This window comes from Somniosus microcephalus, chromosome 7, assembly GCF_052327205.1.
Source record: "Somniosus microcephalus isolate GS21.2 chromosome 7, FLI_Smic_1.0, whole genome shotgun sequence".
Classification (NCBI taxonomy): domain Eukaryota; kingdom Metazoa; phylum Chordata; class Chondrichthyes; order Squaliformes; family Somniosidae; genus Somniosus; species Somniosus microcephalus.
The window spans coordinates 75,752,366-75,770,774 of NC_140993.1; positions in this window are offsets into that span (position 1 = coordinate 75,752,366).

Genomic DNA, 18,409 nt, shown 5'->3' on the forward strand with positions numbered 1-18,409 from the left:
GCAGCGCGCCATCAGTCTAAAGAGAAAGCTGAACAAGAACCCCGACTTTCACGAAGATTACAAAGGCTTCATGAGAAACATCATAGCGAAAGGCTATGCTGTAAAAGTGCCCGAGGAACAGTTGAACAGTGAAGATGGAAGGGTCTGGTACATTCCTCATCACGGTGTGTATCACCCAAAGAAGAAAAAGATCCGTGTAGTGTTTGACTGCACCACTTCATTCAGAGGAACTTCACTGAACGACCAGCTGCTTCAAGGTCCTGATCTTACCAATACCCTCATTGGTGTCTTGACGAGGTTTAGACAAGAGCTCGTTGCCATGATGGCAGATATAGAATCAATGTTCTACCAAGTCAGAGTCCCTGATGAAGATGCTGATCTTCTGTGTTTCCTTTGGTGGCCAAATGGCGACGTTAGTCAAGCTATGGTGGAATGTAGAATGGCTGTAGACTTGTTCGGAGCCACATCATCTCCCAGCTGTGCAAGCTACGCTCTCAGAAAGACTGCAGAAGATGGCAAAGGCAAGGCACCATCAGAGGCTGTGGAGACAATCTTCAGAAACTTTTACGTCGATGACTGTCTGAAGTCCGTGTCAACAGAAGATGATGCCATTGCACTGTCAAGAGACCTTAGAACTCTGTGTTCGAATGGAGGATTCCATCTGACTAAGTGGATAAGCAACAGCAGAGCAGTTCTAGCTTCTATCCCAGAAAAGGAAAGAGCCACTGAAGTCAAAGATCTGGACCTGAGCCACGATGTCCTTCCTATCGAGAGAGCTCTTGGTGTATAACGGTGCATTGAGTCAGACACGTTCAACTTCAGAATAATGGTGAACAAAAGACCATCCACAAGACGAGGGATTCTCTCCGTGGTCAGTTCCATCTACGACCCTCTTGGATTCCTGGCACCACTCATTCTGCCGGTGAAGCTGATCCTACGAGAGCTGTGTAGAGACAAGAGAGGCTGGGATGAAGATATTCCAGAAGGTCAAGCTCAAAGATGGCTCAGATGGTTGACAGATTTGCAACAACTTTCTAGCTTCAACGTCAGCAGATGCATCAAGCCTGCGAGTTTTGGAGTTACAAAGACGGCTCAACTAAATCATTTCTCGGACGCCAGTGAGGACGGCTATGGCACGGTTACTTACCTCTTGCTGACAAATCAACAGGGCCAGAAACATTGTTCCTTCCTCATGGGGAAATCCAGGGTGGCTCCGCTGAAGCAGGTCACCATCCTGAGACTGGAGTTGACGGCAGCGGTTGTTGCAGTTAAAGTTGACAAGGTGATGCGGAAAGAGTTACAACTCCCACTAGAAGAATCTGTCTTCTGGACGGATAGCACTACGGTGCTGAAGTATATAGATGTAAGAAGTCACACAACACCAGGTTATAGTCCAACAGCTTTATTTGAAATCACAAGCTTTCGGAGCGCTGCTCCTTCGTCAGGTGAATGAGAAGATACGCTTCAAGACCTTCGTAGCAAACAGAATCTCATCCATTAGAGAAGCTACACAACCATCTCAGTGGAGGTATGTAAACGCCTCATTAAACCCAGCAGATCAAGCCTCACGGGGATTGAAGGCTGAAAACTTCATGAGGAGCGAAACTTGGATACAAGGCCCAAGTTATCTGCTGGAAACAGAGAGATCATGGCCAGAAAGACCAGATATGCCAAGTCAGATTGCTGAAGACGACGTCGAAGTCAAGAGATCAGTCACAGCAAATCTCATAACTACGAAAGAGAACTTTGACACAGTGAACAAGCTTGTTAACCATTTCTCAGGATGGCACCAGTTGAGGAAAGCAGTTGCATGGTTTCTAAAGCTGAAAGAGTTGCTGCTACACCTGAGCGGTAAGAGAAAAAGGTATCGAGCCACTATCAGTCAGTCTGAAAGTAACCCCGATAAGCAGAGAACGCTTCTACAGCAGTATATGCACCAGCACAAGACCACATTGGGTAAGAATTCACTGACCGTGGAGGATTTGGCTAAGGCTGAGATGGAGATAGTTTGCTTCAGTCAGAGACAAAGATATACAGAAGAAATCGAAGCTTTACAGCGAAATACTCCAATCAAGAAAGGTAGTCATATCTACAAGCTGGACCCTACATTCCAAGATGGAGTACTGAGGGTAGGAGGGCGACTAAACAAATCTGCTATGCCAGAGGAGGCCAAGCATCCTGCTATCCTTTCTAAGGACCTCTGGGTTGCTACTCTCATTCTTCAGCATATACACCAGAGTATTGGACACAGTGGGAAGAACCACGTGCTTGCGAAGCTAAGACAAAGATATTGGATTCCAGGAGCTAATTCTGTAATAAGAAAAATACTCTCTGAATGCACTGTTTGCAGACGGTTACACGCTAGAGCTGGGGAGCAGAAAATGGCAGACCTGCCTGAAGACTGTTTGTTACCAGGCAAGCCCCCATTTACAAACGTAGGGGTGGACTATTTCGGGCCTTTCGAGGTAAAGCGAGGACGGAGCCTTGTCAAGAGATATGGTGTGCTTTTCACTTGTTTGACCATCAGAGCAGTTCATATTGAGGTGGCACACACGCTTGACACTGATTCCTGTATTAACACCCTGCGGCGCTTTGTCTGTAGAAGAGGACAGGTGTCCATTATGCGTTCTGATAATGGCACTAATTTTGTCGGAGCAGAGAGAGAACTACGGGAAGCTATTGAAGGTTGGAATCAGCTCAAAATACAGGAAGCCATGATGCAAACAGGAATTAAGTGGATCTTCAATCCATCGGCTGCATCCCACCATGGAGGTGTCTGGGAAAGACAGATACGCACCGTAAGAAAACTATTCAGTTCTGTACTGAAGCCGCAAATGCTTGACGACAAGGGACTTCAAACCATTCTGTGTGAGGTTGAAGCCATCATTAATGACCGACCGATAACTAAGACATCTGATGATCCCAATGACCTCGAAGCCCTGACCCCGAACCACCTGTTGTTGTTGAAAACACAGCCAGTCATGCCCCCGGGAGTCTTCAAAAAGGAAGATCTGTATGCACATCAAAAGTGGAGGCAAGTTCAGTATATGTCAGACCTTTTCTGGACCAGATGGACAAGAGAATACTTACCTCTGCTACAGGAGCGTCAAAAATGGTCCAAATTAAAGAGGAACTTCATTGTTGGAGACATCGTCTTAATCGTGGATGATTCAGCCTCCAGAAATTCTTGGTTGATGGGAAAAATAATTAAGACCATGCCAGACTCCAGAGGCGTTGTTTGTCGCATTTGTCTGCAAACCAAGACCAGTACCCTGGAAAGACTGATCACAAAGCTCTGCCTGCTACAAGAAGCAGCGTGAAAGGTTCCAAAACAAAAAAAAGGATGGGGACATTTATATTGTAAATATGTTTAATTAATTAGTTTATGACTCTTAAGAATGTTTGAGTAATTGCTATGCTTCATGTGCCTAGTCAATTAGGGGCCGGAATGTAAGAGTCATGAAAGTTTAAGAAAGTGTAAAGAAGAAAGAAAATATCTTAAAATATTGGTTAAATATTATGGTACAGTATGTATGTACATTTGTTTATCATTGATGCATATTCTAGTATAATATAGTTAATTTACCTGACTGACGTATTGTATTGAGAAACCCCCTCTTTTCTTGTTCCAATAGTATAGTCTGAGAGACCCCCTTTATTCTTGCTCCAATGGTATAGTCCTTAAGCTTGTCACATGATATATCCAGCCATTTTTACAGTTCAAGCACCACGAGGCTAGGAAAGGTAGAAGCTTTGATGGCTGTGGAGCAATACAGTTTTTGACCGTGTTTAAACGTGTTTTACTTTGAAATCCTGTTTGAAATGTATTACAGTAAACAGTTAAAAGACAAAGTTACGTTTTGGAACGTTTTATTTCGACACGCGTCTACTTGTTGCTAAAAGCCTCAAAGCTCAGTGGCTGCATATTGAAAACTACGGAGTGCCACTACAAAGTCCTTTTCAACACTGCTAACTGCAGCCATGATGACAACATTCTGAGCTTGCGTGGCAGCAAGCTGAGCTTGCATCACTTCAGTCTGAACTTCCATTGTAGCACTCAGATATTGGATGGCTTCTGCATGTGCTGCAATGGAAGCTGCATGATGGTTGGATCCACACGTGTGCTAATGGATCTGCCCCGTCCTTCCATGCTGGAAAAGATTGGCTCTAAGCTCTGCGCAAAGCCCTATACAAGGTTGGAACTGGACTCTTCCATGTTCCTTGACATTGCATTCAGGCTCACTGGCAGGCCTGCCAATGCACCAAGCATTTTGATGTGCATGCTCATCAACTTTATTCTGTAGATTGCCATATCAAAGTCCTCATCTGAGTCTTGTGCAGCATAACTCATGTGCGACCTCACCTTCTGGGGAGCTGGCACCTGTGCTACCCTTTCCCCCTGCCCTGGCTGCAGCCTGTTCATGTCCAGTGCCTCACCATGTGCAGTCCTGCCTTTAAGCAACCCTCTATAGTCCACACAGTGCCAATATCTGAGCTGGTGGCTATATGTGCCAGATCGAGTGACAGTGTTTCTTCTTCATCATCATTCTCCTCTTCCTTTTCCTCTTCTACCACTGCCTGGCCAGTTTGGATTTCTTGAAATGAGAAAGGCACAATGGTGGGGGGGGGGGTGGGGGGGGGAGCGGGGGTATGGGGAAAGCAAGAGGTGGATGCTTACACCATCTGCAGCTTGTAAGTTGCAAGAGTTTTTGGGATGAGGGGGAATTGGGATGTGAGAAGAAGGATTAGGTATGAGTATGCCATCATGTTCAATGGTTTGTCCCTGAGGGTGTCCGGACACCCTCAAAGCCTCCTTGAAAAAGTGTAACATCCCCACCGACACCTGGGAATCCCTGGCCCAAGACCGCACAAAGTGGAGGAGAAGCATTCGGGAAGGCGCCGAACACCTCGAGTCTCTTTGCTGGGAGCAAGCGGAAGCCAAGCGCAGACAGCGCAAGGAGCGCACCTCAACCCAAGCACCTCACCCACCCGCCCCTTCAACCATCGTCTGCCCCACCTGTGACAGAGACTGTAGGTCCCACATTGGACTCATCAGTCACCTGCAAACTCATTGTTAATGTGGAAGCAAGTCATCCTTGGTTCCGAGGGACTGCCTAAGAAGAATAAGAATGGTTTCAGTGCCGCCACTGGCCATGACCTCCATCACAGCAATTCCAATTATGCCAAGCACCGTACTCCTTGAGTGGGGTCAGGATATAGAGGTGTGCAAGCTGTGAGATGTGGGTATGAGGCTTGCAGCAGTGGTAAGTGTGTGAGGGTGAGATGGAGCATATGAATGTGAGGTATGAATCATGATTGATAGAGATTGTTGGAAGTGAGTAATGAGGGGTGGTAAATTGAGCAGTGTGAGGCTGGTGGTGCAGTTTGTAGGATATGACATTTGAAGATGAATTCACTGACCTTGACCAGTCTTGTGAAATCATTGAACTTCTTCCGGCACTGCATCCAGGTCCTCGGGCAACACTATTGGCATTGACCGCCATGGCTATCTGCTCCCACTGTCTTCACAGTGGCTGTCTGGCAGGCCTTCTAGTCCCCTGTGGAAACAACTCCTCTCTTCTCCTCACCACCTCCTGTACAAAGGCCACCAGTGTTGCATCTGAGAACCTTGGAGTCCTCTCTCTGGCCTGTTGTGCCATTGCTGAATGTTTCCCCATTGAAACAGCCTCTGAATGCCTTCCAGCACCTGGTCTTGTCAAACTGCACCTCCTCTTCAAGAGGTGCAGGCTGGCTTTAAGAAGTGCAGGCTAGCTTTAATTGATGCCAGCTGTGCATGAACTTGGGCCCTTTGCAGAATGTGCAGTCACTAACCAGCACATTTAGCATTGGGATGCATGCCACTATCATTTAAATTAGCAGGCAGCACTGTAGAGATTCACGTATCTCTGGTTAACAGGATCGAGTGCAAACCAATATGGTGGGTATATTGTATTTAATCGGAGTTTAGGATGGAATATAACACACTAGTTATATAGCAAAAACGTACGACCATGACAAGTAGCTGGTACTGGACCCGATCGGACAACTCTTCTTATTTGTCCTCCTTCTTGTCTCACATGGCTCTCTTTCTCTTTCTCTGAACTACCCAAGAATGTTAGACTAGGGTCCACATGGGTCCACTCTCTGAAGAGTGTTAGGCCTCTTGCTCCATGGTCTGAGCTAAGAGTTCTTTAGCTCTTAGAAGCATAGAAACATAGAAGATAGGAGCAGGAGTAGGCCATTCGGCCCTTCGAGCCTGCTCCACCATTCAATGAGATCATGGCTGATCATCCAAATTCAGTACCCTGTCCCTGCCTTCTCCCCATATCCCTTGATCCCTTTAGCCTTAAGAAATATATCCAACTCTTTCTTGAATATACTTAATGAACTGGCCTCCACCGCCCTCTGTGGCAGAGAATTCCACAGGTTCGCCACTCTCTGGGTGAAGAAATTCCTCCTCATTTCAGTCCTAAATGGCTTACCCCTTATCCTTAGACTATGACCCCTGGTTCTGGACTCCCCGGCCGTCAGAAACATCTTTCCTGCATCTAGTCTGTCCAGGCCTGACAGAATTTTATAGGTTTCGATGAGATCCCCTCTCAATCTTCTAAACTCCAGTGAGTATAAGCCCAATCGACCCAATCTCTCCTCATACATCATTCCTGCCATCCCAGGTATCAGCCTGGTGAATCTTCGCTGCACTCCTTCCATGGCAAGAACGTCCTTCCTCAGGTAAGGCGACCAAAACTGCACACAATGCTCAAGGTGTGGTCTCACCAAGGCCCTGTACAACTGCAGCAAGACATTCTTGTTCTTGTACTCGAACCCTCTTGCTACGAAGGCCAACATACCATTTGCCTTCTTAACCGCCTGCTGCACCTGCATGCTTACCTTCAGCGACTGGTGTACAAGAACACCCAGGTCTCTTTGCACTTCCCCTTCTCCCAATCTATTGCCATTCAAATAATAATCTGCCTTCCTGTTTTTGTCACCAAAGTCGATAACCTCACATTTATCCACATTATAGTGCATTTGCCATGTTTCTGCCCAATCACCCAACCTGTCCAAATCGTGCTGGAGTTTCACGACATCCTCCTCACAGCATACCCTCCCACACAGCTTTGTGTCATCTGCAAATTTGGAGATATTACATCCAATTCCCTCGTCCAGATCATTAATATATATTGTGAACAGCTGGGGTCCTAGGACCGATCCTTGCTGTACCCTACTAGTCACTGCCTGCCACTCGGAAAATGACCCGTTTATTCCAACTCTTTGCTTTCTGTCCGCCAACCAGTTCTCTATCCAAGTCAATACCTTGCCCCCAATCCCATGTGCCTTAATTTTGCACGCTAATCTCTTATTCGGGACCTTATCGAAAGCCTTCTGAAAGTCCAAATACACCACATCCACTGGTTCTCCCTTATCTATTTTACCAGTTACATCCTCAAAAAATTCCAGTAGATTAGTCAAGCATGATTTACCTTTTGTAAATCCATGTTGACTTTGTCCGATCCAGTCACTACTCTTCCTTTCATTCTCTTTTTAGGAGTGGGCCTGAGGTAGAATAATGGACAAGACTATTTAACCAATAGAGGTTCCCCTTAAAACAAGGTGCCCAATGGCATGTCAAGTTCTTTGTCTAAACTTACCGATAAAGACCCTCCCTCAAGGGGACTTCACAGCCATTACACATGTTTCCTATACTTGACCAATCATGGCCTTACAGCATGTTGAGAACTGTCTTCCCTTATCTCATCTGGCCCTTCCCTTATCTCATCCTGTCTTGTCCCCCCTGGTGCAGCCAGTGCGTGTACCAGGCACAGCTTTGGGCCATTAAATCAAAGGCCCAGAGCTGTCTTACTCAACCAGCCGCCATCCAAACTATCTCCCCTTAATGTAACAGACTATTCCATCCTGAGATGGTACCTAAACTCCCATAAATTCCTTCTATTCTATGTCCTTTATACTAATTAACTTTTAGTTATCTTCGCAAGCAGTTCTGTTAAACAAACTTCAGATTCTACCTTAGCATTATAATATGGTTATTAATAATAATGGAAGAAACATAGGTTGGGCCTTCATTGGCCAAATTAAAAATACATTAACAAAGTCAAAACCCTAACTTACAAACAACAGACAGCTAGCCTGGCAGGGCAAGGCCACGCTATGGGCCCCTGTGTGGGATGTTATGCCTCATCTAATCTAACTACCTGAAGACACTTTGGGGTCGATTTTCATTGACCCGTGGAGTTGGGATTGGAGGCGTGCGGGGGGTTAAAGTCCCGAATTCGGGGGTCCCGACACCAACCCGCCTCCATGTAAGTTTCAAAGGAGGCGGGTACCCGCCCCGCACTGGGACCTGCCTACCCGAGGTGGGAAGGGATTAGTGCCAATTAACTGCCTGTTAACAGGTAGTTAACAGGCAATTTTTAGCCCAATCCCTATTTTAAAGCTTGAAGTGTGGGATTCCCGATGGCTCCAAACCACACCAAGTTAGAGGAGTCGGGCCGTCGGGTTTAAGGACTTGGAGGGGTCGAGATGTCGGTGTACAGGTGAGTGATGGGTGCATGAGTGCAAAGGTAAGTGTGTTTGGTGTGTCTAAAGTATGTAAAGAGGTTTAAATTACCTGTACTTACCTTTACAGCCTTCCTTCCTCTAGGTTTTGGGAGTCCATCATCTAACTGGCACAAAAAGCAGAATGGCTGCAATCTGTCAAAAGTGACAGCCTGCAGCTTTCTGTGCCGGTGAGATTTCTAACTGAGTCTGTGCAGAAGGACTTAGAAGTAAGACTGTCAGTGTTTGACAGCTTCAAACAGCTGTGAAATGTTGATATTTCATCTGTCAAAACGTCTTGACAGATGAAATTTCAGTCTGTGACGTCACCTGTTGCCGGATGGCCCTTAATTGGCCTGCTGAGCCCGCCCAGTGGGCTCAGCAAGGTCAATCAAGTTAAAAACGTGTGGATTGGCCGCATCTCGATGGAGGCGAAACTACAACCCCGAAAGTTGTAGTCCCGCCTCCTTCCCGACTTCTGAATGAAAATCACCCCCTTTGTCTCAAAGTCTAATACAAGTCTCCAGGAAAACAAAACTTGCACAGTTCCAGTAAGACACAACTTATACATTAACCCCTTGCTTGTCTCGAGCAGAAACATACAATCATTTAGCACAGTATTATTCGTGTTACAGTTTCATTCGCATAACCATATATATTTTTAGGCACCCCAAGTTTGCATGCTGCCTGCATTACTTTGAATGGGCACAGGGGCTATCGAATGTTTAGCCCGAAATAACTACAATATTAAACTCATAGGAATGATTATACAAAACACACATCTAAGGAGATGGCCACATCTAAGGATGCTGCTTCTAATATGTTCTCATCAAAACCTCAGTGGCCCTCATAATTATTACTTCATGATTTTAATCTATATGAGCTATTAAATAATCTGACTTGCAGCAGAACGACTGGTTCAGAACAAGGCTATATTTCACAACCATAACCCAGTCACCACAAATCCCTATTATCTTCTATCAAACTTCAAAGGATACAAATCTTTTCCTCGAGTATTGTTCTGTAAAATATATCCCTTTGTTTTTACTAGGTTAAAGATTTTGGAGGTTCAAAAAAAATCCTTTTTTTTTAACCTTGTAATGGCTGGCCTTCCAATCAGAGCTACTGATTTCACACTATTTCTAAGAAGAGTGTTGAGAGGTTGTCGGTTGTTGGTTGTTTTTTGTGGTGCAGCCTTGATTGCTGTGAGGCAGGGTTGAGTTTTGAAGCTTCTTAAATTGATGTAAAAATTATGTGCAAATGTTAAAAGTTTTTCCTTCCAATCTGTAACACCAATATGTAATAGTTAACTGCATTGAATTTCAATTGCTATAATTCTGTCCACTTTCAACTTTTTTCTAGGTCCTTCTGTAGTTCTTTGGGGTCTCGGTGCTGATCTCTGGGGTACTGCACTCAACACATCTCCGCAGCCTGGCATCACTTCCTCGTTAGTACCTGCAGTCTGCTCTCTTTTAGTCAATTCTTTATCCACATCCAGGTTTTACCTAGAATATCCACTCCCTTTAGCTTTATTTTTGCAGGATTTTATCAAAGGCTGTCTGGGAGACCATCACTTCAAACTTGTGTCTTCTAGTTCTGCAGTCATCACTTTAAGTTAAAGGTCATTTATGTAAGTGGAACTGGAGTCCTTCTGCCCTTCTAATTTAATTGTCTGATGACCTCTCGGTGTTCCTGTTACACAATTGAATAAAGCAAAACCAGGTTACATTTTTGGGTCTTTTTAAAATCTTATTCCAGATATTTTCAGTTCCATGGGCAAGTCCCAATTCCTCATACCTTCAAGAATGTCTTCCCTTGCCTTGGGATCTAGGTAAGCTTTTAGTAACAGACCTGATAAATGAACAAGAAATCTTGTCTGGTGATTGCTTTTAGCTACTGGATTTGCCCTGTGCTCCCCTAAGTTCTCACTCCAGTCTTTGAAAATGGTAGACTATCACATCAGATTTTGTATTAAGTTTAAAATATCAAGCAAATTTACTGAGAAAAGTTTGCAGTACATATTTCAGACTAACAAGGCTTCTGATTTAAATACACCATCGTAGGAGATGTTTGCCTTTCATGCTAATGAACAAGTCAGCTGTTACCCAGCACCTGTTATGCTTTAAACGACATATACTTTGAACTTCTCCTAGACCAAAATCCCATTGATGGTATAGCCATTTAGGATTGAATGCATTTGTCTGTAAGCTCACATACTTTGACACTTGCCAACAACTAAAAAACATTCTGACTGGCTGTGGTTTGAATCTACAAATAAAATAGCCATTGTCCTTCAAAGGATCATTCATCTTATTAGCACCTACAACCAAGCTTCTGAATCCTGGCTAATCTATGGCCCAAAGAGCCTTCCTGCAATTTGTAGATTACATTTTGAAGCTTGTTAGGGAAGTATGGCTTCCATTTGAACTCGAGTTATTTCTGAAATATATTTACTGTGTATCTATGATCACATAAACTATTGCAGAAGCCTTCTAACACGGACATTAGTATTTGCCCTATTTGTTTTTTACATGATATAACTAGTCAATATTCATAGATGCTATTCTGAATGTTAGCCACTGTAAGAAAACATTTTTTTTTAGTTGTTAATGTGAATGAAAAGGTCGGTGCAAGTACAAACTAGGTTTCCCTTTTTATACCCACGCCAAATTTTCCACTCAAATTAGTGCCTGGAGGGACATTTAGCCATAAATATGTTGATGTCCCTTAAATTAACATAGATGTTTACAGCACAGGAGGTCATTCTGCCTGTTATGTCTGCGCTGGCACTTCGCTAGAATCTTAGACTGCAAACTTTTCTATAATACATCCTATCCATTAACTATACCTACTTTGGACTACCTGTTACAGTAAGTTTAGATTGAAGCCATGACAACTTACATATTTTCGGAAAGGGCTAAATCAAGAACTTTGAATATGCACTGTGTGCTAAATCCATCTTAATCCAGTAAAATATATCAATAACAACATCAAAATGTAAAAATGCGATAAATTCTGCAGTAATAAATAAATAGAATTAATATGTTTTTGTACGATGATACAGGTAACCTATAAATAAAGTTGCTAATCATGCAGTACAGTACAACTAACACCACAAAAACTATACTGTGAGAAGTGATTCATGCTGTAGTATTGTTCCATAGGCATCAGCAGTACCTTACCCAAGTAGACATTCTTCATGTGTGAGCTCAGGCTGTGTCAGTCTGTGACATGTGTCAGTCTTGGACTGTGACCCCATCACAGATAATCTCAATTCTACCTTGACCGAACATCATCATCATGTGCTTTCAAGCAAGGATATCTCTACTGGATTTTTTCCTCCCTGATCCAAAGGCACTGAGGCCAATTGTAGCACCTCCACCAGCCCCTGTCTGGGATCGGCTAACTCATCAGACACCATAGTTCAAAACTGGAACCTGGTCTGTATGTCTAAGTAGCACATCATACATTAGCACTGCCTAAACCTTAAAGTAATTTCTCAACCGAAATTATTTGTTTCAACTTTTTGAATCCTAACTTTTTTAAATTATGGCCTAGAAATTCGTCTCGGGCGGTGGTGCAAAATGGGCGTTAAAGGATCAGCCACCCGTTATACACAGCGCCTGATATTCAGTTCCATTGTAGTCAATGGAGGAATCTGGCACCAACTTGGCACAGGGCATTGCGCAGAGCTTGGAGCCCATCCTTTCTAGCAAGGGGGTGTGGACATGGCTCCGTGGAGCACAAACCTGCTGTCCTCTCTCAGGATGGCAGCATTCACCCTCCCACCCCTGCCACTCTGTCAGTGCCCTTGCTGTTGCCTGTCAGCCAGCCAGCCAGCCCAGACTGCTGCTATCCATGCCGAGATGTGCAGTTTGAAGCCGGGCCTTCTAGGCCCAGAGCTGCTTGAGGTTGTCTTCCAAGGCCATCTGCAATCTATTCCACTGAAAGTCACCAGCCTTCCACCAGCCACTGGGGTAGCGCTGCGTAGAGGCAGTAGGACAGGCAAAGGTACACAGAAGACAGGCACTAAGGGAATGCACAAGGATGATTAGTTTACATTTGTATCCAATATGGTGTAGGAATGTCTAGTTCCTATCAAAAGACTGAGGTCCACTCAGGCGATCAAATAAACGAGGTTTAATGAAAACTAACAGAGTTTTAACGGATAACTACAGGAGAACATCGAATATAGGTCTAGTCAGTTCGGAGGCTCCACGAGGACTGCTTGGGCGGTCCCGTGGCTGATGTCATGACGTCATCACATTTTTCCCGCCGGTGGGCGATCACGTGATGAAAGGCGTGATGTCATCGCGTTTACCCGCGCTATTAAAGTGATCGCGCTCTGTACATGTCAACAGTGAAAACAAAGATACAGACTCAGGCTGTAGCTAACATATTATTAAAGGGAATTATATACAATTGATCGGAGTCCCTTAGTGGCTCCGCCACATGCGCCCCCCCAGAATTGTCTTTCACAGCAAAAGTAAAACGGCGAGGAGGCCTGACAAGCCTGTCAGATCGACTTCTTTAGCCTTGAAGTGGAAGCTGATGGATGGCAGGCGAGCTGGCGGGTGGTTGCGCCTGACCTGGCACAGTGACTGTGGGCAGTCGGCCACGTTTCGGCAGTTGTGCGATCTTGACTGGGCGGTCAAGGTCCAAGTGTGCCGGTATCAACCGGTCAACCGAGATGTGGTCCGGTTTACCTCCGACATCGACCGAAAAAGTTTTGTCTCCCGGCTCTAGCACGTGGAAAGGACCAGTGTAAGGGGGTTTGAGCGGATCCCGATGAGCGTCGTGGCGGATAAACACATAGTCGGTGTTCTTCAGCTCCGCTGGGACGTGGGAGCTCTGCAAGCCGTGATGCGACGTAGGCATTGGAGCGAAACTTCTGGCTGACTCCTGGTGGCTGATGAGCTGCTGTGATGCGGACCATGGCTCTGTTGGAGTTGGAAGGAAATCCCCTGGTACGCGTAACGGCTGGCCATATACGAGCTCCGCCGAGGACAATTGAAGATCTTCTTTAGGTGCCATACGAAGACCCAAAAGGACCCATGGAAGCCTGTCCACCCAGCCCGCGCCTTGAAGGCTGGCTCGTAGTGCGGCTTTGAGTGACCTGTGGAATCGTTCGCACAGGCCGTTCGCCTGTGGATGGTAGGCAGTGGTGCGATGTAGCTTGACGCCGAGCCCCTGAGCCACAGCGTTCCAGAGCTCAGAAGAAAACTGTGGCCCACGATCAGACGAGATGTCTGCCGGTACCCCGAAACGGGCGACCCAAGAGGAGATGAATGCCCTGGCGACGTCTGCAGAAGTGGTGGATGACAAAGGAACCGCCTCAGACCATCTAGTGGTGCGGTCCACCATTGTAAGAAGATGAGTAAACCCGTGCGAAGGCGGAAGTGGCCCCACCAGGTCCACATGCACATGATCAAACCTACGTTCCGGAACAGCGAAAGTGGCCAATGGAGCCTTGACGTGACGCTGCACCTTGGCCTTTTGGCAGACCACGCAGGTGTTGGCCCAGTCGTGGACATCCATGTGCATGCCCCGCCACATGAATTTGGATGACATCAGCCGTTGCGAGGCCTTCATGCCAGGGTGCGACAACCCGTGTATGGCGTCAAAAACTTTTCGGCGCCAGGCGACCGGCACGATAGGGCGAGGATCTCCTATGGAGACGTTGCAAAGTAGCGTAGTGCCTGCGGCATGGAATTTGACGTCGGCTGCTTGGAGGCTAGAGGGGTTGGTTCTGTAAGATTGGACTTCCGGATCCAAGGCTTGATCCGCATCCATGAGGGCATAGTCGATGCCGAGCTGGACTGCATGAACGGTCGTGTGGGAGAGGCAATCCACCACCAGGTTGTCTTTACCGGACACATGCTGAATGTCAGTGGTGAATTCTGAGATAAACGTCAGCTGATGTTGTTGCCGAGCTGACCACGGTTCGGCGGTCTTGGCCATAGCGAACGTTAGTGGCTTATGGTCCACAAAAGCCGTGAATGGACGTCCCTCTAGCAAGAACTGGAAATGGCGGATGGCCAGAAAAAGGGCCAGCAACTCCCGGTCGAACATGCTGTACTTTAGTTGGTTTTGCCGTAGTTGATGGCTGAAAAATGCCAGCGGTTGCCACGTCCCATTCACCCACTGTTCCTGCACTGCGCCGATGGCGTAGTCTGACGCGTCGGTGGTAAGGGCGATGGTGGCACTTGGCAGTGGGTGCGCCAGCATGGTTGCGTTGGCTAAGGCGCCTTTTGTGTCGACGAACGCCCGGTCCATGTCGACCATCCAGCTAATCAGATCCTTGCCGGACTTGCCCTCGAGGGCCTCGTACAGGGGCTGCATGAGCAGAGCTGCATTAGGGACGAACCGGTGATAAATATTTACCATCCCGAGGAACTCCTGCAGGGCCTTGACAGTCTGCGGGGGCGGGAAAGAAGTAACTGCATCCACCTTCGTTTGCAGGGGAATTGCGCCGTCCGACGTGATGCGATGGCCTAAGAAATCAATCTGCTGCAGGCCGAACTGGCACTTGGCCGGGTTGATGATCAAGCCGTGTTGACTGAGGCATCTAAAGAGGGTGCGTAAATGGCAGATGTGCTCCCCTTTATTAGGGCTGGCGATGAGGATGTTGTCGAGGTAGACGAATAGAAACTTGAGGTCCCGAAGCACAGAGTCCATCAAGCGCTGGAAAGCCTGTGCAGCGTTCTTCAATCCAAACGGCATCCGCAGAAATTCAAACAGGCCGAATGGGGTGATGACTGCAGTTTTTGGGATGTCTTGCGGGTGCACGGGGACCTGGTGGTAGCCACAGACAAGGTCGACTTTTGAAAAAATGGTATTTCCCGCCAAATGGGCAGAGAAATACTGAATATGAGGGATCGGGTACCGATCAGGAGTAGTGACGTCGTTCAGGCGTCGGTAGTCGCCACAAGGCCGCCATCCGCCGCCAGGTTTCGGAACAATGTGGAGAGGCGAAAACCAGGGACTATTCGACCGGTGAATAATTCTTAGCCGCTCCATCGTGTCGAACTCCGCTTTCGCAGCCGCGAGCTTGCCAGGTTCGAGGCGCCGGGCCCGTGCGTAGACCAGGGAGCCAGTAGTGCTGATGTGATGTTTGACACCATGTTTCGTGGCCGTGGAAGAGAAAGTGGGTCTGGTCAGGTCTGGGAAATCTCTGAGGAGGCGAGTGAAGTCATCCGGAGGTGGGAACGCACAGGAGACAGTGCGCGACACAGCGTTACCGCGGTGGCACGGGATGGAGTGAAAAGTGGCCGCATTGATCAACCGGCGGTGCCTGACATCCACCAGGAGGCTGTTGGCGCACAAAAAATCCGCCCCGAGGATGGCTTGAGAGACTTTGGCCATGATGAAATCCCAGTAAAACTGCTGGCCGCCGAAGCACACCTGGACCTGCCGTCTTCCGAAGGTCCCCCCGGCTTGTAGATCAAGATTTGACACGGGTAGGATGCTACACTGCACCCCGGTGTCGCAGAGGAAACGTCGACCAGATAGGGAGTCGGTGATGAAGAGGAGTTTTCCCGAATTACCGATTGCCATCGCAGCCGCGGGGCGCTCGTTATAACCGATCCTCTTTTGACAGGGTTGCTGTTGCTTTTTTTTGAGCGAAAAGCTGCAGGGGGGGCGGCAGCATCTTGCTTTCGCGCCAAAATGGGCGTGGTAGAAGCACAACCCCGCAGGTTGAGGGGCTGGAGCAGCGTCTGTGGGGGATGGGCGCCTCGTGGCAGCGCAGTACTGCTGTGTCACCGCGAAAATCTTGTCCACTTCGGCAGCCAGCTCTGCGCAGTCTGTGACTTCCGACCTGGCTAGGGCAGCCTGAACTTGCTCCGGTAGCTGGCTGAGGAATAGCTCCCTGAAGAGGAAGCATTCTGGTTCGGAGCCCAGGAGCGTGAGCATTTGGCTCATGAGCTCGGACGGCTTGGAGTCCCCGAGGCCGGGCATAGCAAGCAGCCGGCGGGCGCGCTCTGACTTCGTGAGCCCGAAGACCTGTAACAATCGCGCCTTTATTGTTTCATACTTGCGATCTTCTGGTGGATTACCAAGCAGGCTGATGATCCACGAGGCTGTGGCGCTGTCGAGGGCGGAGACCACGTAATAGTAACGGGTCTGATCTGCAACGATGTTCCTGATTGCGAACTGGGCTTCAGCCTGGATGAGCCACGCGGCTGGCTGTTGCTCCCAGAACTGTGGTAGCTTCAAAGCAACGGCGTTCGTTTCCATGTTCAGTAACTTCTGCGAAAACCATTCGCAAAAGTCGGGGTCACCAATGTAGGAATGTCTAGTTCCTATCAAAAGACTGAGGTCCACTCAGGCGATCAAATAAACGAGGTTTAATGAAAACTAACAGAGTTTAACGGATAACTACAGGAGAACATCGAATATAGGTCTAGTCAGTTCGGAGGCTCCACGAGGACTGCTTGGGCGGTCCCGTGGCTGATGTCATGACGTCATCACATTTTTCCCGCCGGTGGGGGATCACCTGATGAACGGCGTGACGTCACCGTGTTTACCCGTGCTATTAAAGTGATCGTGCTCTGTACATGTAAACAGTGAAAACAAAGATACAGACTCAGGCTGCAGCTAACATATTATTAAAGAGAATTATATACAATTGATCGGAGTCCCTTAGTGGCTCCGCCACAATGGCATGATTTCATTTATAAATTTGGTTTGGAATGTTTATTTTGTGTTGGCTTTTATTTTTGCATTGTGGCCAAGTGGACCTTGTGATGGTCAGTGACAGAGGGAAGTTAAGGTATGGGACTGTTGGTGAATGTGGAATTGGGGTTGCATTTATTGGTATCGTAGCTGGATGAGTCAGTCACGAACAGCCCGGCCAGAAAGGGCCTGTCTGGGTTGCCTCCTCCCTTCCTGTTCGTCCTCCTCCTCCTCCTGCTCCTTCTCCTGCTTGTCAGCTGGTCACCATCTTCTTCTCTTAGGCAGTCCCTCGGAACCGAGGATGACTTGCTTCCACATTAAAAATGAGTTCTCAGATGACTGATGAGTCCAATGCGGGACCTACAGTCTCTGTCACAGGTGGGGCAGACGGTGGTTGAAGGGGTGGGTGGGTGGGGTGCTTAGGTTGACGTGCGCTCCTTCCGCTGCTTGCGCTTGGCTTCCGCTTGATCCCAACGAAGAGATCGTGGTGTTCGGCACCTTCCCGGATGCTTCTCCTCCACTTTGTGCGGTCTTGGGCCATGGATTCCCAGGTGTCGGTGGGGATGTTGCACTTTTTCAAGGAGGCTTTGAGGGTGTCCTTGAAGCGTTTCCTCTGCCCACCTGGGGCTCTCTTGCCGTGTCAGAGCTCTGAGTAGAGCGCTTGTTTTGGGAGTCTCGTATCGGGCATGCAGACGATGTGGCCCGTCCATCGGAGCTGATCGAGTGTGGTCAAAGCTTCGATGCTGGGGATGTTGGCCTGAGTAAGAACACTGACATTGGTGTGCCTATCCTGCCAATGGATTTGCAGGATCTTGCGGAGGCAGGGTTGGTGGTACCTCTCCAGTGCTTTGAGGTGCCTGCTGTACATGGTCCATGACTGGTGGCAAGGGCTGTGCCCTCACCATGGCGAGATTGTGCAGCATGCACCAGACCGCCACGAATCTCAATACCCGCTCTGCTGAGTATTCCAGGGCTCCTCCAGCACGGTCCAGGCAGTGGAAGCGATGCTCCAGCACATCAATGGCATGGAATGATGTTTTGTGTGGCAGCATGGCTTTCCTGTATGAATGCTGCCCACGTGTGCTTGGATTGTGCACCAGAGTCATGAGCCATGTTGTTTATGGATAGCTCTTGTCTCCCAGTAGCCACCCTCTGGTTTGGCGGGTGGCTCAAATGC